Source organism: Ursus americanus, chromosome 9, assembly GCF_024610735.1.
Source record: "Ursus americanus isolate L20-20 chromosome 9, mUrsAme1.1.p, whole genome shotgun sequence".
Taxonomy (NCBI): Eukaryota; Metazoa; Chordata; class Mammalia; order Carnivora; family Ursidae; genus Ursus; species Ursus americanus.
In genome coordinates, this window is record NC_142135.1 from 31,926,242 (window position 1) to 31,948,877 (window position 22,636).

Here is a 22,636-nt window from a genome sequence, read left to right on the forward strand (position 1 = left end):
CTTGCATGGACTTCTTTTTTATTTTAAAGATTTTATTTATTTATTTGTTTTTTGTTTGTTTGTTAGAGAGAGAGAGAGAGAGCATGAGCAGGGGGAGCGGCAGGCAGAGAGAGAAGCAGACTCCCGACTGAGCCGGGAGCCCAATGTGGGTGGGACTCGATCCCAGGAGCCTGAGATCATAACCTGAGCTGAAGGCAGACACAACCGATTGAGCCACCCAGGCGCCCCACTTGCGTGAGGTTTAAATGAAATTGGAGCTATGTGCTCACCTATCACTTATACTCAGTGAAGATTTATTTCAGCTTCGCCAGTATAAACTAACCCACACATGGTTCTAGTTTTCTTTCAAGGTCCATATTGAATGTTACTTTCTGCACAAAGTCCTTCCTGATACCGCTCCTCTTTTTACACCTTCTGTTTTCTTTAACTTCCATAATATTTCTTGTGTTGATACTTGATACGTCTTATCTTTATCTCACTCTGCCTTACCCAACAAGCACGGTGTGTCTTTGATACCTTCCCGTTCTTTCCTTCCGCACAACTGTAAGTACCTTGGGTCAGAACACTACCTCCCTCCACATCTCTGTGGCTGCTAAGTTAGAGCTGCCTCATTGCCGGTCCCCAGGGTGGCATGTGCCTTGTAATGTATTGGGGGGGGGCTGCATGCTGCAGACTCGCACGGTGTGCAGACCTGCCCCTGGGAACGTTTTGTAAATATTGGACTCTCAACAAGTACGTGTCAGATTAACTTCTGTGATCCTCCTGTTACTGATGTAAGAAGCAGGGTTTTCTAGCCATAGACACCTTTTCGTAAAGTACATAATACAATACAGATCGAAATGGAAAAATCCTAGTGGAAGGGAGACAGGGGAGAGAATGGACCCTGACCATCCCAGCACCCCACAAACCTAGCCTCTCAATTTCTGATGCATCTCCAAGCAGCCCTTGGACTGGACCAGCTGTAGGTCCAGGGAGAACTGGCATTCCCTGCCTACTTCCTTTGTGCCTGAGGGCGGTTCCGGCTCTAAGATCACGCGGCTCTCCGGGGCCCTGAAGAGCATCTGAGCTGAGCCGGGCCTGAAGACTGGGGTGTGGACCTTGCGCTCCTCTCGGCCAGCATCGCACAGAGGAAAGGCCCTGGGGAATAAAGTGGGAGCAGAAAGGCAGCTCAGGAAATGACCGTCCTATGTGTAACATCAATAAAAATAGAGCTTGAAACTTACCAGAAATGAACTTGAAGGCAAGGGAAAAGGAGGCATGGAGGCTCGCCATTGCGCTTCCATTTCAAGAGGCCATCCTACGAGAGGTGGGATCTAGGTGTGCAGATGGGCCTGCTGAGTCTCACGTGGGCTACGTGGTAAGGATCCGGTCTGGCTGCGCATGATGACAATCTAGCCTCTAGTGGCTTGTCCACACAGAGCTTTGTTTATTTCTCACAGAACCACGAGTCAGGAGGTCAGCCCCGGAGGCTCCGGTGCGCTGCCTGGAGCACATGCTTGCCGCCTCGTCTCCCTAGCTATGCCTCTTGCCCTCTTCCCTGTCACTTCATACCACGATTTTGGCATCGTGTCTGTGCTCATGTAAGCGCAAGGGGAACAGAGGCGGTTCCATCAACAACTGTCCCTTTGACCGCGAGGGCAAAGGTATTAATCTACAGGAGCCCCTCGAATACTTCTCTTGAGTGTCTTCTTCAGAATCTCACCACACATTTAATATTCTTACTCGCAGAACCTCGCTGTGTACAAATCCAAGCAGCTCTCTCTCCTGAGCGACTACTGGGAGCCAGTTCACATTCATATTCACATCGGATAACCACTTCACATTCATTATCTCCTCTGCTATGTATTTCTTCAACAATTATTTATTGAATGCCTTCTGTGCAAAAATAGTAAAACTTAGGCTAACTGCTAGCACAGTTAATCAGGACCCAGAAGATTTACATTTCTAAAGATTTTCGCTGTGAGAAATAAGCTATGAATGAATTCCAGGGCCTTCCCAAAAGTTTTCTATCCTGAGATAAACCACAAAAAACAAAGCAAGTGAGCAAAAGCCAGGGACATTCTGTGCGGGAGGAGGAGTTGGGGGTTTTTTCAGATTTTATTTTTATCAAAGACAGAACTTCCAGTTTATCAAAACTGACCCAAAATGCATCTAATCAGAACTGCCAACTGTCATAGTTTCAACTCCACATATCACTTTCTCTCTTTATTCAGAGCGCCAGTAAATCTGAAAGCTGGGATCCTCTGCATATGTTATACACTTGCAAAGAAAAAAGAAAAAGAACAGAAATCTTCGTTCAGGACTCCAACGTTGTCTGTGTACTTTTTCTTTGATCCATGCGCCAGGAATGAACAAAACAGCCAAGGACTCTGCCCTTGAGAAGCTTCTAGCCAACTGGGTACTAAATTCTGGCTACACTGATGTATGGATTTCATAGAGAAAACATAATCGTATTACTTTATATCCGCACCTTTTGTATGCCACTACTTAGTGAAACATCCTGCAGGATAACATTAGCTGACCGGGCTTACGCAGTCCGAAAGCACGTTCCCATGCATGGCGGTTTTAATCCACACGCGGGTCACTGGGCTAAGGATCACTCAAGTAGTTCTACACACGAAGAAACTGAGGCTCGGGAAACGTAGGGATGTCCTCGGATCAGGCAGCCCGTACTCAGGGAAGCTGAGATTTGCTGGGTCTCAGTTCCCTGTCCAGGACTCTTTCTGTCTTCTCTTTTCCAGCGACATCACCTGGAGGCCCCAGGCTGCCTCAATTTCAAAAGCCCTGTCCCGTTGGTTGCCATAAATACACTCGTACTTGACTCACCAGGTAACCCAATTTTTAGCTCAGAAAAGTGGTTGCAGTCTTGATTGCACACGGAGCGATGTTGACCACAAAGAGTCCTCGGGCAATGTTCCGTTACAACGAGGGTAAGTGGCAGCAAGCTTTCCGACGCAGATGTGGAAGAAGGAAAAAAAGGAGGCAGCAGCACTCCAGAGGCCATTTGCTCCCTGGTTGACCTGGTCCGTCTGTATTCTCCTCTCAGAGCCTTTCAAAAGCTCTGCTTGATGAACCTGGGTCACACATCCAAAGAGGAAAAATGTCCCCCTCTTCCTCTCACACCTCACCGTTTCTTCCTACCAGCTTCATTTCAGCCGTGCTCTCAGCTCTAGTAGGGTTTCTCGACATCGGTATTATGGCCAGATTATTCCTTGTTGTTGGGGCTGCCCTGTGCACTGTAGGAGGGATGTCTGGTTGCATCTGTGACCTCTGCTCACGAGATCCCAGGAGCAGCTTCCAGCCATGACTACCACAAGTGCTATGGACATAACCAAATGTCCCCTGAGGGGGACAGATTGTGCCCCCTTGAGAATACTGGTCTACATATGACTAGAAAAGAAGGTACAAACACACTGGCTTATCCTAGTAGTGGCAAATGGCAGAGTGGCTCTCCCCCCATCCGCCTAGTGCCAAACCCATTGCAGTATGAGTCCCATCTCCATAACTCTATTAAAGTGAGACTAGAAAAGAATGACTAAAGACCTCATTTAGAGATGGTATGGCCTATGTTATACGTGTTTATCCAACTCGATCTCACCATAGAGTTGACACTATGCACCAAAAAATTGCTTCTAACCTGCTTTTCCAACATGCCACCCTCTCCTGGATCCCATCCGTTGCTGGCCATTGCTGGCCATTGGCATTTCAAGCTTCATAGGAAGCTCTGCTCTGCCAACTTTTTAAGTCTGTCGGATCCCAGCGTCCACCATTAGTTCTCTCCTCCCCTGATGTACTTTCTCTGGAATCTTATCTATGCTTCACCTTCTGTCTCTATGACTCCTGTTTATAACTTCAGCCTTTTCTTTCTCCTAAGCACCAGACTTGCATCAGGAACATTTCAACTTGGAAGCTCCAAAGACATCTGAAAATAACCACATCGTGACAATACTCATGACATTGCCATTCACCTTATTCACCTAATAAATATTTATTGGCCATCTATTATGTGCTAGGCATTACTCTCAGGATGGAGAATATATCCATGAACAAAGTCCTCACTCCAGTGAAACCTATATTTTAGCTGGAAACTTCAATTTTTCTTCTCCTTCCAATCCAATTGGTTTCTAATTTTGTACATTTTTATTTCACAAATAAATCCCAAATTCTGACCCCCTTCTCCATTATGAATGCTACCCTCATTCTCTCATTCTTTTTTAAACAGCCTCCTGTATGTCTTTGAGGACCTTTCATCCTCCAGTTTATTCTCCACATTAAAGCCAGAGCTTTCCTCATAAGCAGAAAAATTGTTTATTTTCACTCCTTTGCTTCAAAATCCCTGCTGGCTCACTATCACTAGATGATAAAATTTAAATTCCCTAATTAGACACATCCAGTTTTACACAATCTGGTCAGAACTTAACTTTTCAAACTCCTTAATGGTCCTCATTCTACACCAACCACACTCCATCCCGGCCGCACCCAAGACCCACCGAGCCCCTCATGCTTCTCTGATACAGAGACACTTTCATTTCTCTGCAAATGCTGGGTCCTCCTCCCATTCCACCCCCGCCTTTTCCCCCACCTATTGATGTCCTACTCGTTCTTTTTCAAGTCTATAAAATGTCGTCTTCTGATCGAGCTCATGAAGCCATTGTCATTTACTCCATTCTTTGGTTCTCAAAACAATTTGCTGATAGCATTCGGTGCTTAGATCATTTTAAATATATCCACTTATAGGTGTGCCTCTTCCACAAAATAATAAGTTCTTTAGGGATTGTGCCCTGTTCCTTGTTGTATTTCCTACGATCTGTGTGGCATCCACATATATGCTAGCATACAGGTAGTCATCATGAGGAGGACTAGCTACATTTATTCAGGTTTGTTTCAGTAATAGTCTTAGACAGCAGAAATCACCATTAGAGTTTAAGCACAAAGAGAATTACACCAGGTATTAGGGCGCTTACACAATTGCGGGAAGGCCTGAAGGAGCAAGCTCTAGACTAAGTCCTCAGAATCACACATAATAAGGAAAGCGAACGCTGCTGCGGTTGCAGGAAGCCACTCCCTCTGGAGCTGCCAACGGCCATCACCTGGCCTCCATCACCATCTACATCAGTGAAATGAGCACTTTGCTCCCTGCCAATATCTCTCTCCTTAACTCCATTCCATAGTCGAGTCTTAGTTTAGGTGCATGTAATTGACGGAACTCCAATCACACTCAAAACATGAGCTGCAAGGGAGTCTAGGAAACATCTTTTCTAACTTTCCAGCCTCTGCAAGGAGGGGGTCCCCCATAGAGAGTTTTGGGTGGACACGGAAGAGCCAATCCACACTATCCACAAATATCTCCTGTGTAGCAGGTGTTTTGACAGCTGGGTACCCACACTTTACCAATGAAGAGACTTAGCTCAGAGAGAGTAAACTGTGTCCTAGGTAACATAGCTAGTTGGGGTGGACTCTGATTCAGAAACAAGTCACAATTTTAAGGCTGTTCTTTCTACCATGCTGGCTGTTTACAAGTGCTTTAGATGTTTCTTTCGCACAGATCTAAAGGAAATGAAATAATGAAACAACATAAAGTTAACACATTCTATCCCTTGTTGTCATCTTCTTGTTACCGTTACTCTAGATTTTAGGGAATATGTGTTTGTGATAGACATTTTTGTCTTTTTACTAAGGTCTAGTGATAGGGTTGGGTAATGTCAGGTTGCATGAAACCTGGTGAGAAACATGATTTTTCACTGAACGTTCATGAATTCCAAATGTAAACTGAGTAGCAGTGGTGCCTACAAACAGTTAGCTACATTTCCTAGTGCCTTATTAATGCTCTACGGCACAGCGCACCCTAGTTCTGACTCTAGTCAATGTCAAATTACTCAAATCAGCATCAGTATTAGGCTAAGACCACATCCAGTTCTACACTGAATGTCCTGTCTGCAGCTTCCTGAATCATTGATTGATCACTGTTAGGGTTAGGAAAACCCATTGATTGATTCCAAACAGCATAGAGAAGAGAACATCCTCAGAAATGTATCGAGGGCTGAGCTCAAGTCAGGCCACCCAGCTAGAGAAGTGCTGAGACAGAGGAACAACAGACTGGTCACCCCCAAAGCACTATCACCTCATTCTCAGGGCAGCTGTCTGACCAAAGGTCTGGGAAAGTCCATGGAACCCAGCAATGGAGCTCCAAAGTGTGCACGACCAGAGTGTGAAACAGGGACTTTGGGCACAGACAGTCTCCCACAAATAGGCTCCCATGCATGTAGGGTTGCGTGGAAGTGTGTGTTAGGAAAAGCTCTGGACTGGAAGACAAGAAACCTGGTGTCCAACTCCTCCCTGCAGAGGCCAAGGTAAACCTATGAAGGGTTCTGTCTAAGAGAATCGGTGTTGATACATAGTGGAAGGGCCAGAGATTCATTTGGGTGGTTCCCTGGAGCAGCCAGCAAGTAGGAAATGCCCATGGAAGGATAGAAATTTTCTATCATCAAGGTTCAGAGCCAGGATGCCAACTTCTATCAACAGCCAAGGGCCACGTGAGAAGCTATAAATTAGTGATGAAAATAAGGGAATCGGATATTAAGTAGAGACTAAATGCAACCTGGAGGAAAACTGAGGACCAAATTAAAGCCTGGGGTGAGTGACAGACCATTCAATTTTCGGATCACCCGAGGTTCCTTTACAGGGATTATTGCATACCTGATTTATTGTCCTCTCTTTGCAGTTTACCCTCCAAATCCTGATTCAGAAGGGCGTCACACCCTCCTTTCCTTCCAGGTTACCTGCACGACCAGCATGAGTACCCCTATCCTGGGACCTCACCAGGACCTTCAATAACACTACTATCTTCACTGCCCTCCCTTTTTGACGGGGATTTCAAACCATATCTTCAGTCACCTCCCTGTCCACACATTCAGCATCCTTGCTCATTTGCCCTTTCTTCACCTACTCTCCTGTCAAACTCCCATCCGCGGCTGAGCACACCTCACTGCCTTCTTCATACCTCACTGAGGATCCAGAGGGGAAAAATATATAAGTGCAAAGACTGATATCAACAAAAATTCATAGTCAACAAACTGAAATGGACACCCAGGAAAAAAAATCTGATAAAGGCAATATGACATGGAGCCAGACATGTATGTTTAATTGTGATATTAAGGTCTCTCTTGTTCTCTCTCTTTCTTTTCTTCCCTCCCTCCCCCTTTCCCTCTCTCTTCTCAAATAATCATAATAATCTGAGCTCCTCATTGACTTGATGTTTTAGTAATTTCTATTTAGAGGTAAGCACACGAGGAAGACAACTTTATGAAAAAGAGAGAGATGATCACCCAAGCAGCAGTGGCCCTCAAAAGCACTGGGGTCCCTGGGCAGCCAGTGCCCAGGCGGCTGTGGGAGGGAACACTAGCAAGAAGTCATGCCAGCTCAAAGTGTTCTACTGAATGGAAGATCTCCAGAAACCAAGCAACAGGACCATAGGATTGCTATGTCCTTTGGGTAAACCACTCAGACAGGACCAGCCCAGGGTGAAAACTACAAGGTGAGGACTCAAGTAATATTGCCTTCTTTCTTGAGATGAGGAAATGGAGGCACAGAAAAAGAAGTCATCTTCATTAAGGTACAATAGCTATTAAGTGTCAGAGCGGCGATTATGGCCGAGGTCCGACTGAGCCTTCTTGGCTACCATGCCACACTGCCTGTAATCAGCCCAAATGAAGGAAAAACCACATTGGAAGAGATGTAGCAGCCCAGACTAGGCAGCACCCTTTCTTGAAAGGTAAAAATTAATTAATTAATTAGTTTTTAAAAAATCATGGCAGCCCTAAAGCAAAGTAAGCCATAGCTCTAGAGGGAGTTACGTATGTTGGGCCTCTCTCCCACCTGCCCTCTTGAGTTTGGGTTTTACAAAAGCCTGTGCTCCACCATTGGAAGCAATCAGAAGTGTTGATCTTCAGTCTGTCTCAGAAGCTGATGTACAGGAAAAAGCAGTGAGAGTAACTACAGCCCACAATCTGGGGAACGTCAACCACATGACAGGTGCTCCCCCCGTTTACACAGCCTGCCTCATTCATTCTTCCAGCGACCTTGGGAGGTTGGTGCCTTAGAAGCCCTGGTTACAGATATGCGGAGAAAATGGACATACAGCAAGGTTCATAACTTGCCTTAAGTCACATAGCTAGTAAGTAAAAAAAATAAGGATTCCAACCCAGCAATTCAATTCCAGGGCCTGTGGTCTTGTGCCTCCTTAAGAAGTTTCTGGGGCCAATGCGAACTGGACGTTACATGACACTGTTTCTGTTTTCAGTATAGTCTCATATTCTCTGCAAGATCCACCGAGACCCCGCATTTTGCCACCTTAGCCCACCCTCCAGCTCCAGGCTGTGTCAAAGGCACTCAGAAACTCTCTCAGGGCTGCAGGGGCAGGCAATAAGTCACGCGTTGGATTGGGTCATTTCCCTTCCCTTTGAGTCACCCTTCCATGGCAGAGGGCAAGGAAGTGATCCTGCCCCATGCCATGTTAAGCCAAGTGCGGGGCCTTCAAAAGAACCATCTAGAGAGCAAAATACATGCTTTCTGGAATTTGAAGACTGCAAGGACCAGATCTTCACTTATAACTGAGAAGTCAAAATGGGGAGAGTCTAGGGCTAGCCAGAGGACCTCTAGAAGCCATGTCCAGAGTAGGGGAATCCCCAAGGAACCTCTGTGGAGACCCTTGGGAGCAAGGGTTAACACAGGACTTTTTGAGTCCACAAGAGGCCCCAAGTTCTAAGACTTTCCCTGTCCCTTGTGTGTCCTTCCTGATCCCTATAACCAACTGGGAGAAACCCAAACAGTTGGTGTTGATAACCAAGGGGGAGGAAAGTTTGAACAAGGAAGAGAAGCTGGCTATCCGCACCTGGCCAGCTTGATAGGCACTCAGTCCTGAGGCAGGACTGAGCAGGGAGAAAGGGGGAGTTTGACTTACTTTTTTTCCCCAAAGACAAGACCCCCAAGACAATTAGGATGAGGCACAATGCTCTTTAGAGCCCCAGATTGGAATAAGGTAAATTTAGAATGAAATTCTGCTCATTTACTTGCTAGCCCGATGATTTAGGTAAGGAATGTAACACTTCATTTTTAGTGTCCTTGAACCCAGAAAAATGAGAGCATGGATTTCTTGTGAGGGTTAAATGAGATAGAGCATGCCTTACCCCTCAAACCGCCTGACGGTTGTCAAGCAGTCAGTGAATGATAGCGAGTGTTATTATGACTGCCCGTGACGTCACATTTCCGCCAGAAGTTCCAGCATGTTTTGCAGAACAGCCTGCATTGCAACACCAGCGTCACGTGATCCGATGATGTGGACTTGGGAGAAAGACAGGCCTGGGCTCAATTCTAGCTTTTCCACTTATGGATTATGTGAGCTCAAGCGTGTTATTTACTTTCAGAGACTTAGTGTCTTCATCTGGATTTTCGTCTGTCTTGTTCACTGTTGGGTTTTTTTCTTCCAGAGCCTAGAACACTAAGGCAGAAAAAAGACACTCAGTACACATTTATTGAATGAATGAGTTCCTCTATAAAATGGTAATAACAATACCTATGTTGCTCTGGGATTTGGAGGATTAGAGGATATAATGCATATGGCAGGATGGTACCTCGGCATATTAATTTTCGTCTTATTCTTGCTTCTCTCTTTTTTCTTTTTGGCCCCCTTTTTCTCCCATGTCCTAGCATCATAAGCCTCTATCTTCTTCTTCCTTCCATAATTCCTCTGTCTTTGACTTCCTGGCCACAGAGGGAAAGAAATTCTTTGGCTGCATGAGCTGCCCTAAAAATAACTTCACACAGGCCAGTCTAAGAGAACCAGATCCTTGGAGGGGGATGAGGGAAAAGAGATAGGGAGGAGCCAGGTGCTTTGAGAGTGCCCCACCCCCAGGTACCGTGTAGACTGGGGACTGGAGGAGAGCCAGAAACCTGCCCCCAAAGATGACAGAAGCCCTAATGGAGGTGCCTCATGGACGGGTGGGGGTTTAACACCAAGGGTGGAGGTCTGGGCAATGGCTCAGGGACTAAGCTGACAGAGAAGACATACAAAATAAACAATTTAATAACAAGGGACCAAAGACCAGAGATCCTATCCACACCTCCTGGATACTGCAAATCCTGAGGTTATGGTACTCCCCAAAGGGAGAGGAAGAAGCTGTTCCTTCCCAGCAAGAATTGAAATTCAGTTTCTCACCAACCCTTGCTGGTTTGGGCCAACTCAGACATAATCTTAATTAATTAAAGAAGAAATATAATGTTTATTGCACAAGAGCATTCTAGAACTAATTCATATAGGTCCTACATATGCATACCTCCTAATCTAATGTCAGGCACTTAGTAGAAACTTAACAGATGCTAGTTTTCTCTTCTTATTGACCAGAAAATTCTGTAATGGTCAAATTTGTCTATCTCAGAGATGATGGAAGAAGGCTCCTGCTCAAAGTAGGAGCCTCATGTTGCAAAATAAAGAACACTGTTGCAAAATAAAGAAAGGTGTTCTTTATTTTGCAACATGAGTCAGGACTTTTGACCTCATTATCTCTATTCCCTTCCTTTCCACTCCTATAGCCAACTGGGTGTTTCCCCAAAACTACCAGCTACTGTCTTTTTATTCCTTAAAGACGTTACACGAACACTCATCTCTGCCCTTTCCTTGCATCCATCTTTCTGCCTGAAGTATTTGCCCTTCTTTCCATTCCTCTAAGTCCGATCTATCCTCCAAGTATCACCTACTAGCTTTACTCCTTTACAAAAACTTCCCAGTGCCTATCAAACACGGTGCTTGCACTTAATAGAGGCTCCATTCAAAATGCTTCTTGCCCAAATATTCATTTAACAAGTGTTCTTTCAAGTGCCTGCTATAGTCCGAGCTCCATGAAAGCCAATATGTTTTTGCCTAATTTTTTCACTGCTCTATTTAGTGGCTTATATATAGTAGATAATAATAAATAACTGTTGAATGAATGAATGGATGAATACTGCTGGTGAACAAAAGAAATAAGGTCCTTCTTATGAATTATGGTTGTCTCATCAGTGTCAACAACAGCAAGTTCTTCTTCTCCATAACTCATAAATGAGAATATCCCCCAAGGTTCTATTCTAGATGTTCTTCTCTCTCCACCCCTACTCCAGGGGCAAAGCCATCCACTCCTGCAAGTTTAGCTATCATCTCTATGCAAGTGAATTTGTCAGGTTAAGGATTGATTTTTCTTCTTCCAAGGGGAAAAATAAACAACTTCTTTTCTGTTACATGCGTGAAACTAAACCAGAGACACATCCTCAGACAATTCAACCTTTACGTCACCAACTGGTCTCCCAAGACACAGAGGAGAAGAAAGACGACCCATAGAGGGACAAGTTATGATTGCACTTCCTCATCGTAACAGGTGAATTCAATTCATGCTGGCGGAGGAAAAGGAATTTCACGTGAGATTTTAGGTGGGCAGGAAAGGAAGATTGTCTTGGGTCTGGCCAGAGGAGGAAAGGCACTTCTGCTAACAGTTCCAGCAGTGTAACGAAAGCAGCCCAGCCAGGTATTTCATGTGCATTAATTTAGCTAATATAACTATCCTGATATTATTATTTCCAACTCACAGATAAAGAAAACCAAGTCACAGAGAGGCGGTAATATCCCCCAATGTTAATGGAGTCTGTAAATAGCTGGGTTGGACCTAGCTGAAGCCAAAGCAAAGCTTTTGACCACTGCTCTGTATTGTCCTTGTAAACAGGAAGTGATATTTACAAGGCAAACCCTCCAGGCATAGGATTATCCCAGGCATACTCCCCGAGACAACCATTAGAAACAAATACGTATTTCTAATCCTGACCTCCTTCTTAAATTCCAAACCATGTTTATAACTGGGTTCTAAAGAATTTCCCCAGACTGTCCCACCAGAATGCTAAACTCAAGATGTCTGAAGATGAAATCATTACCTTGTCTTCCATACTAGTTTCTCATCTGTTAATATGATCCCTGTTTTTTCACTCACACTGTCTGCAAATAGTAATTTCTGCTTCTATTCCTGTTCACTCTACCCCAAATTAGTTATCATGTCCTATAGGTTTGACTGCTGCAATATCTTTAGAACAGGACTCCTTAATTCAATTGTTATACCTTCAACCCTGGTTTCCATCCCTCAACGCCTAACAGCTGTTAGCCTCCCAACTGTTTATCCCACGTCATTCTCTCTCAAATCTATCCAGAACGCCTTTGTTATAATAGTCTCCCTGGAGCACAGTGCTGATCCCATCACTATCCTGTTCAAAAATCAAACCTTCTATGACACCTCTGACCCCCTGATATTGCGTACCAAATGACAAAGTCCCCCCCCCCCATTTATCTCCGAGACACCTCTCAAGCCTTTTCTCCTACGTCACCACAAACCATATGCTTCAGCCAACTGGCTTTCTTTGTGTATATATTTTATTCCTGCTTTTGTTCTAACACTTGCCTGTGTTCTTCCACCTACGGAATCCCCTTGTCCTCTAAGACCCACATCAAAGGCAGCTTCTGTGGAGTCTTCTTTGAGCGGCTCTCTCCCACAACACTGAAATCCCAGAACATTTCTTCTCTTCTGAGCTGTGCTCCCTGTCCTCAGTCTTGCTCTTTGCCACCTATACCCAATGTGGTGGCCAGAGTAATGTTTCAAAAATGCAAACCAACCCTGTCCAGATTCTTCACGCACACTCACACACACACATGCACACGTGCGCACACACCTGTGCCTGCACACACACGCGCACACACACACACACACACACATCTCCATCCAGAGGTCTTCCTCATGTTGTCTTTTACGGGGTTGCAGGATCACTGAAGGGAAGTGCATCACTCAAGACAGATCCATAAAGGTTCTTATTCTGCTGCCAATCAACCAGATTGCTTTTGTTTTTCACCATTGCTTTCAAAAGTATTTGCACACCAACCCATCCTGTACAGTCATTGTATTTATGTCACTCCTATGCTCAGAAACTTCAATAGTCACCTTCCATTTAATTCTCTATGTCCAGTCTGTTCCAGTTCTCTGGTGCCTTCTACGTGTCTCATGCTATGCTATGCGATGCGATGCTGTGTTATGCCAAGTCAATGCTTTCCTCTGAAATTGGTCTGGCCTTACTTTCTAACTATAATGTCCTTATCTGGGTCACCGCAGGTGTATATAAACTTCCACTCCTTAAACTCCTATATCACTTTGCACCCCTTTTATGACACATTCTACATACTGCTTAGTACCTTAATTTTGTGATAAATTTGCTACTCCATTACCAAGTTGGCAATCCCTATGTTCAATAACCAGGCTGCCCCGTTTCCCAGTGTTGACAGTTGATTTTAGAGGTCAGCTTGGCTCGGCCGTAGGTGCCCAGTTCATTGGGCAAATACTGATCTAGGTATTACTGTGAAGATCTGTTGCAGACGTGCTTCACATTTCCAAGCAGCAGATTTTAAATAGACGCTTACCCCCCATAATGTAGGTAGGTGTCACCCTACCTACCAATCGACTGAACGCTTTCTGAGCAGAGCCTGAGGATTCCCAGGGAAGAAGGAATTCTACCTCAGGAATGGAACATGAAAGTCCTTCCTGAGTTGCCAGGCTGCTGACCTACTGTGTGGATTCTGAACTCAACACTGAAACATCAACTTTTTTTTTTTATAATGATTTTTTATTATATTATGTTAGTCACCATACAGTACATCCCCGGTTTTCGATGTAAGGCTCGATGATTCATTAGTTGTGTATAACACCCAGTGCACCATGCAATATGTGCCCTCCTTACTACCCATCACCAGCCTATCCCATTCCCCCACCCCCCTCCCCTCTGTAGCCCTCAGTTTGTTTCTCATAGTCCATAGTCTCTCATGTTTCATTCCCCCTTCTGATTACCCCCCCTTTCTTTATCCCTTTCTTCCCCTACTGATCATTCTAGTTCTTATGTTCCATAGATGAGAGAAATCATATGATAGTTGTCTTTCTCTGCTTGACTTATTTCACTAAGCATTATCTCCTCCAGTGCCGTCCATGTTGCTGCAAATGTTGAGAACTCGTTCTTTCTGATTGCTGAGTAATATTCCATTGTATATATGGACCACAACTTCTTAATCCAGTCATCTGTTGCAGGGCATCTCGGCTCCTTCCATGATTTAGCTATTGTGGACATTGCTGCTATGAACATTGGGGTGCATATGGCCCTTCTCTTCACTACGTCTGTATCTTTGGGGTAAACACCCAGTAGTGCAATGGCTGGATCATAGGGTAGCTCAATTTTTAACTTTTTAAGGGACCTCCACACTGTTTTCCAGAGTTGCTGTACCAACTTGCATTCCCACCAACAATGTAGGAGGGATCCCCTTTCTCCACATCCTCTCCAACAATTGTTGTTTCTTGCCTTGTCTATTTTTGCCATTCTAACTGGCGTAAGGTGGTATCTCAGTGTGGTTTTGATTTGAATTTCCTTGATGGCTAATGATTTTGAACATTTTTTCATGTGTCTGTGAAACATCAACTTTTATCTAAATTTCCAGTCTGCCTGCCTGTCCTGCAGGTTTCAGAGTTGCTAAGCCTCCATAACCATGTGAACTTATTCCTTAAAATGAATTTCTTTCTCTCTCTTCCTCCCTCTCTTTCTCTCCCTATCGGTATATTAAACATAGCTATATTTGCTTCTCTGAAGAACCCTGACTGATACTCTCAACTCAGGCCATGTGATTAGGATATTCCATTGTTTTCAATCCAACCAGTTCAGATCCCCGTTTCCATGTACCTCAATCATGTGCATCTTCCCTCGATACAAAGTCTCACTGCCACCCCCAGCTACAAGGTAAGTCGAGAACTCCAGTGGCCTGTAAAATTGTGTCTATCTTTTGAAAAGTCCCCTTCTCTGCATCATGGGGTTTCTCCCCCCCCCCCCAAAAGGTGCCCTTAATCAGAAGCTCTGGCAATTCTGAGCAGTCCCTGTCCACTCCTGGTCATGTGCTGGTGACAAGGAACTCACTAGTATGATGGCATTTCCTTGGGGGCAGGGAAGGGTTGGAACCCCATCTCTTCCTTGTACCCAGCGGTGCTCACAGCACACTGCCATCAGCCTGGGCTTCCAAAGCCATCACCTGTTGTGTACTGAGCTTTTTATGTTTACACACACACACACACACACACACACACACACACACAGAGTCTCTCTCTCTCTCTCTCTCTCTCTCTCTCCCTCTCTCTCCTCCTTGGCCAAGAGGGGTTCTAGCATCAGCCAAACCCTGATGCCCCGTGTCTATTTCTAATGATGATGATGGCCTTGGCCACCGCTCTAGACTGCCGTCCTCCTTCAAGTCAGTTTCTTCTTGAGGACTTCATTTATAAACGGCCATCCTCAATCATGGTCACCTCAATCCACCCGACATGCTGTAGAGCACAAAACCTCAAACGCAAACTTCTCTGTTCCCTTCCTCCAAGAGACCTCCTTGGTCCCTATCCAAATTTGCCTTACAGCTGCATAACGAAAAGGCACCAAAAAGTTGGTCCTTTCCAAAACAGAGAGGGTGTACTCCAAAGTCAATGAGTATGTTCACCTCTAGCTACCAGGAAGTCATTAATGGCATTTTTTATTTCCTTTTGAGTACCATTCACCATGCATCTCCGTCAGTTACTTCTCAGGAAATATGTCTCGATTGGATCAATGAATCGAAGAATCAGTTCTCCTGTGTTCCATGCATTCTGGTTTTTTTCCTCCCACTCCAGACCTCAGGAATTTCTCCTCCTGTATTTTATGGTATTTATATTTAATAAAAACACATTGCAATCTCACACTCGGCGTGTAGATGTAGGTGTATGTGATTCAAGGCCTTTTGAAACCAGGCAAAGGACCCTGTACTTAATTTGTTAAGCAATGGGGAGCCATTGAACCTGAGCACTTAATTTCAAAGTAATAAAAGACTAATTCTCTGCTCTATCAAGACTACAAATTCAGCATACTATATACAGGGATATTTTTTTAGACAAGGGATAGCTCTGTTAACTTTTTTTTTCCTTTAAGAGATGCTACTGGTGAGTGCCTCATGCCTGCAGGGCAGGATCAGAGTTCTCATAAACTCCTGCAAAAAACAATTCCAGATTGGAGAATTTTCCAATACTCCTTATTTTTGCAAATCACATTTTAAAAGGAAAGCATTTGCACAGTCAAGGTGCCATCCCGTGGAATATCCCTCACGCCCAGTTTCATGGAGCGATTATCTCTACATTTTTGAACTGGCACCACCTTCAAAATATGTCCGCTCAAACGGCGCAAGAGACATAGTATTAATTCACCAGGCTAATGATCCAGACTTGTTTAGACTAATCAAGTGATGAAGCGGCTTCGGTCGGTTGGATTTTTCTCGAACACTTAACAGTAAAACACGAACTTGTTGTGACTAGTAAATCGCACAAACACAATTTGCGACTTTGAAAGAGATTCTGCATTCCCTGAACGCAGGTCCTCGCTCACAAAGCTCAGTCCACGGCCAGCCCTGCCTCCAAAGGTACTTTGAAGAAAGGTCTTTCTGTCTCCTTACAGCAGAAAATCAATACTGCACGCTGGAGGGGAAGATGGAGAGTTAAAACGTCCTCCTCGCGCGGGTGAGTAACACCACCTCCGTGCTAGGGACGGCGCCGCACGGACTTGCGGCAGAACGACAGACTGCAAATAAAACCCCTTCCGCGAGCAGCGCGGGCGGCAAGGGCAATGCTCGGCCCAAAGCTGGCGCTGCAGAGCCCTTTGCCTCCTATAATCTCATTTCTGTGCAACTGCAGATCACCGTGTGCCTGCGAAATTGCATAATGTGCCATTTACCCAGCTGTTATTCCAGCAAATCTATTCTTTGCACACCGATTTGCCCGCCTGCCTAATAAATCCACAGGAAGGGAGGGAGGGAGTGGGGAGCGAAGTGTTCACCCTGACAGGATGTTCTGGGCCTCTCCTTCATCTCAAACTACCTGCCCCTCCCACACTTAGAGAAAATCATAGGCCTCGAAGCTCCAATGAATAGGAGCGTTGCGTGGGTCTTTCTTTACCCTGCGCTCACCACTTTCTGGGAGAGATAATGTTTTTCCCGTCCTTTGCAGACTTCACCTGCTTATGTCTCCTCCCGAGGTCTAAAACTAAGGTTCCTTTTCTCCGGGCTTCTCCCTTGCTGCTCTCGTGTTTTCCCTCAATTGCACTGGTATTTCTGGCTTCTGCCCACATTGAGTCAGATCCGAGTATGGGTTGCAGAACGCTTCTAACGTCGTCACTAAATACTGAAGGTAGGCAGGCTCCGACAGCTTTCAGCAGCCCACATCCTCAGGCGGGTGTTTTTCCGCTACAATGATGATAAAAGGTAAGTATGTTCCTTTGCTGGGAACCGTCTAAAAGCAGAGCTTTGAAAACAAAACACGGCTAGCTCCCAGGGACAAAATTCGCATTTTTCTTTGTGCCACCACAAAGCTCTTCAACACCCGGTAGAAGGGAGCCCTAATTACTCATGGCGCTCCGTAGATGAGCCGTGAGAAGCACAAAGGGAGCTGATGCACAAAGATGAGGGACTGGGGACCCGAGCCCCGTGCAAATCCGAAGTCGGAATCAACTGTTACTGCCTTTTCCCCCCAGAACTCCATGAGCCCGGCTCCCAGGAAACGACTTACTCGTTTCTGTTGATCTTTCTCACTATTAATTAAACCGGAATGCAAAAGAGTTTCTGAACTATCAATGTCTCGTAATATTAAACTATGTATGCGTGTGGACGATTTAGGGTATAGCATATAAAGGGAGTGCACATGTATTTGGATTTACACAGTAGACACGTTTTTGGAAAAGTGGATGCATAATATTCTATAAATCCAAGCTCTTGGGGGCTTCATTTTAGAAAGACATTTGTGTATCTGTTTATAAAACACAGAACATTACTGGTAATGTGGTTTTTCTCGTGCATTTCCCCCCACGATTCTCTCATTTTAAAATGAGCGTAGTAGTGTTGTTTCTTCAAATAGAAAATTCTGAGAATTTTTCTAGATTCCTGTCCCTCTATTCCAGTGCTCATCAAGGGTCAATTTTGAATTGTTTATGATTCCAAGTTCTGGAATAATTCCAGACATAACTCCAGACATAATTCTATACAAGCCTTTTAGTTTCATGTGCTCAGGAAAATGTAGCCACCCCACTTCAGACTGGAAGATACCTTAATGTACCTGTCCTTGCGAGACTGTCGCCCCCAAGACCAGAATTGCGCTCTCAAGGCACAAATACAAATGTGGGAAATACTTGAATTTCACCCTGATCACTCAGCAAACTGCCACCTCCTTTCTCCCTCTCTCTCTCAAGAATATCGATTTGAATTCACTTTAACAGTGAGTTTTCTAATAATCGAGGCTTCCTAAAAATGAAATACGCTTACTTTTGAACAATTTTCTTTTCAGTGAGGATATTCTGGTACAATCCGGATGACCATTCATCAGCTATGTTGCAAAAGTATCTTAGAGACTGAAATTGGTATTAACCCACCAGTAGGATGATTTTTTTAAAGTGTGTGTATGTGTGTCTATTTTTTTTATTGTGGTAAAATACACTTAACATAAAAACTGGTGACATTCAGCGGGTTCACAGCATCACCACTGCCTAGTTCCAGAACATTTTCATTACCCTAAAAGGAAATCTGTACCCATTAAGCAGTCCCTCCCTATCCTCCCTCCCTGCCTTCCGAGCCCCTGGCAACCAGTAATCTGTTTTGTATCTATCTCTAGGGATTTGTCTGTTCTGGATATTTCATATAAATGGAATCATATTTTATGTGGTCTTTTGAGTCTGGCTTCATTCTCTGCCTCAGCAACCCTTCTGGGTATAAATCATCTCTAGTTAATTGCTTTGAGATCCATCTTTCATTTCCATCCTCTCTGTTTCCTTCCCAGGCGCTGGTCTGTGAGGTTTGCATCTCATTCGGTGTGAAATCACGTCCAGGGAGTGCCCCCCTGCGGAGCGCCCCAGGGGCACCGCGCTGACAGCCCTCCCGCCACCCCTTGTTTCAGGTCTGACTGGGGCCGCCTGCGGAGAGAGAAGAGAGCAAATCACCCTCCAACTTTTTCATATTTTCCAAAGGTTTTCCTATTTTAAAATAAAATGTGAGAGGCGCTTTTTTCCTTCTTGACAAATTCAAGTGATAATTAGCTGGTAACAGAAAATCTCCCCTGACGTGTCACAGAGTGCTTGTACCTCACAGAGCCCCCTCAGATCCGCGCCCCAGGCTGGCTCTAAGTAGAACACTTGCTTATGTGCAAAGAGCTGTCGCTGCTCCCCGCATTCCAGACGTTCATCGTTAGACCAGGCCCGTGCATCATACCTGCGCTTCCGTCAGGGTAACAGAAGACACCCAAGGGAGCGCGGACTGCGGTGTGTTGGGGGCGCGCCGGACTCCAGGTGAGAAGAGCCACATTCCAGTCACGCTGCTGCCATTTATGAGGGACACAGCCGTGGGCGAGTCACGGGACAGTCTGAACCTTGGGTTTAATAGGAAGGTTTGGGTTTTGGTTCGTATTAAAGATTTTATGTATTTATTTTAAAGAGAGAGAGCAAGTGGGAGGGAGGAGCAGAGGGAGAGGGACAAGCAGACTCCGTGCTGAGCTTGGAGCCCTACACGGGACTCCACCAGAGGCTCGACCCACGACCCGACTGGGGGCTCATCCCACGACTCTGAGATCATGACCTGAGCCAAAATCAAGAGTCGGATGATTAACTGGCTAAGCCACCCAGACGCCCCAAAAGGAAGGTTGTTTTAAACAGCGGCTAATCTCACCAGATTGTTGCCAAGATCAAAGGCGAGAAAAACAATCACATACGTGTAAGCTCTTGGTAAACTGTGACCCTATTCCCCCAAGTGTCTGCTAGCATGTAAGCGTCATGAAAGCAGGAAACTTGCCATAGTTTCTGCTTCTGTGTCCAATGCATCACTCACGACATAGTAAACACTCGGAAAGATTTTAATGAATTAGTGAAAGAACAATGTGTTTGTCAGTAGCGAAGGCCACACAACTAGCCTCTAACGAGCATCATTTATAGGCAACTACCAGGATCACTGAGAGCCAAGTTGTCACAAGGTAGTGTCTTACACCATTTTATTTCTTCTAAATGAGACTAGTCTTGGAAAGGAAACGAAGAACATTGTTCCACTAATGTAGAGAATAGGCAAGAAACAGGAGACTTCCATCCGAGATGGGCTTTTGTCATGAGCCTAAGAAAACTCACTCAAAATTTACTCCTCCCCAGTCCCTTCTTCCTGGTTTCTACCCACACTGTGATTATCCTTTCATTTCATGCCCTTCATGAAGCAGGTTTGCTCCCTAGTATGTGTAACCTTGGGAATGTTGTGTTTTCCAGTCCAGAAGCTTTTCCCTACTGCAACTAGCTCACTTCCTCCTTCTCTGCCTCCTTCCTTCCTCCCTACTTTCCCTCCTTTTTCCCCTTCTTTTTTCTTTATTATTTGGCAGTAAATTTTAATTTTTTTGTTTTGTTTTTAGAAACAAACTTTTTAAGGCATCGAGATAATATTTCAATGTGATGTTGGAGCTGGAAAGCTGTAAGGGAATGTTCTAGTGTAACTCTCTCATTTGACAGTTGAGGAAACCACAGCTGAGAAAGAACATGGTCATGAGTGTTCATGGACACCTAGTGTGTCACTCAGGACCCAACAGGAAAGAGATAACATGCTTGAATGAGATCATTCCAGGACGGTGTGTTTGTTTGTTTTACCAAAGGACTATTTACAAAGGTAGGGATGGGGGTGTGGGAATCACAAGAGACAGCTCAGTAACCCGAAGCTAGAACTAGCAAGGGAGCTGTTAACTGTTCCTCGGGCTCAAGTGACCAGCTCGTCCCCATTTGCCCAGGACTGTCTTGGTTGTAGAACCCAAAATCCCATGGTCTGGGAATACCCTCAGTTCCAGCAAACCAGGAAAATTGATCACCCTACCTAATAGGAAGGGAATGGTGATTAAAACCTGAAAAGAAAGATGGTCACCTTAAGAGAAAGCAGGGATCATAGGACAGGGCCAAACATAACCCAAAGTGACCTCACAGGGAGGAGGTCAGGGAGTAGGAACCCTGCCTTCACTCTCCTCCCTTCTTCTAACCTCCTGCAGAGGCTCTGCATGGGGCTCCCCATGAGCCAGAGCCAACCAGAAGCCAGGTCCACCCTGCCAGCCTCCCGGGGCAGAGAGCAGAACAGAGAAGGGTGGAGGGTGCCTCTGGAGCAGCAAACAGCACCAGTCCAGACCTTGGGCATACAAAAGAGCCTGAGGAAGATGCCCCGCTCCCCATCTGGGAGGGACTCACAAGTCCTGATGCAAGGAGCAAGATGGTATTACACAAATCCGCCAACCCTGTCTATGATTTCCAAACATTTCCAACAGAATGGGGCTGGGGGAAGGGTGCTTTAAATTCTTCTGCTCCCCTCTGTCCCCCAACCCTTCTTCAGACTGCAAACCACCTTGCCATCCTACGGATGTCATCTCTAGTGGGTACTGTGCAGATCAGACCTAAAACGCAGCCCGCTCCTCAAATGCCACCAAAAGCATCCATTCACAGTGGGTAGATTCGGTGTTTAGTAGGTTGCACTGAAGACTTAGAGGGAATCCAAAGAAGAGTTTACAACACAGGGAACACCAAGTTCAACAAGACACCCTTGTACTTTGAAGCCCTTCCAGCCCTCCAGCCACGTGGAACGCTCCAAGGACCACCTAATGCCCTGTATTTCCATGGCCTCACTCCAAGTCCCCCTGCCTCTCCCTCGCCTCCCCCTTCCGCTCACACCCTGGCACAGCAGTACAGAAATGCCTCACAGGGAGCAGTTTGCCATTTCCTTCCGGGCCTCTGCAGGACCCGCCAACATGCAAGCCCTCCAGCTCTCACCTTCGTCCCCAAGAGATCTTGGAGGGCTCTCCCTGCCAGAGCCGGCTCCCTTCTGGTGATAAATTCTGCTGCCAGCGGCCCACCGAGAAGTTTTCAACCTCCTGGTGTACATTATTCTAGAGAAAGTAGTTGATGTTAGTATAATCCTTTGAGAAGTTTATTAATCAACTTGCATGAAAAAGCCTGTATCAATGGCTTTCTCGTCTCGTGGAATTCAGTCCTCCCTCCGAACATGTCGCAGTGCATCACCCCGTTCGGAGTGAGCATATTTGAGCATCTTGGGATTGCTGGCGTAGCATAGCCCTGGCATCCCGAGCGCGTCTGTTTTCTTTCAAAGGCTGATTCAGGCAGCTTAGGAACTCAGCTCTTTAAAATTACATTGAGATGAATCTTACTGCTACAAGCTGCCAGTCCAAGTATAATTTCGATTTCCAGATCCTACAAGGTTCTGTATCTTAAAGAATTATATTCAAAATGCCATTGCACACCTAGACCTTCTACTAACTGAACGTTTGCCCTTAGTGTAGGAGCAGTTGTGAACAAAAGGCCAAGTCCTTTCAGGAATGCTCAGAATGTGGGAGAGAAGCGTCTTTTTTCAGGACTGCTAGACTTGACAGAGAAAGCCAAAGGGAAGCGGTTCAATCCCGCTCAGAGCACTGGGGACCTGCTTTCAGTTTACCCGGGTTCTTTTGTAGATAATAAGAGAATGCACTCACTC

At 45.3% G+C, this 22,636-nt stretch overlaps 1 long non-coding RNA gene across 1 annotated transcript in view; it reads right to left on the reverse strand.

Annotated features, from left to right (window-relative positions):
• LOC148109437 (uncharacterized) overlaps positions 1–22,163 on the reverse strand; it is a 37,233-nt gene extending 15,070 nt beyond the window's left edge. The window contains exons 1-2 of the long non-coding RNA XR_015725776.1: positions 21,919–22,163; positions 9,186–9,496 (exon numbers count right to left, since the gene is read on the reverse strand). This is a non-coding gene — a long non-coding RNA (uncharacterized LOC148109437). The remainder of the gene's footprint in view (positions 1–9,185; positions 9,497–21,918) is intronic.
• Positions 22,164–22,636: the final 473 nt, after the last annotated feature.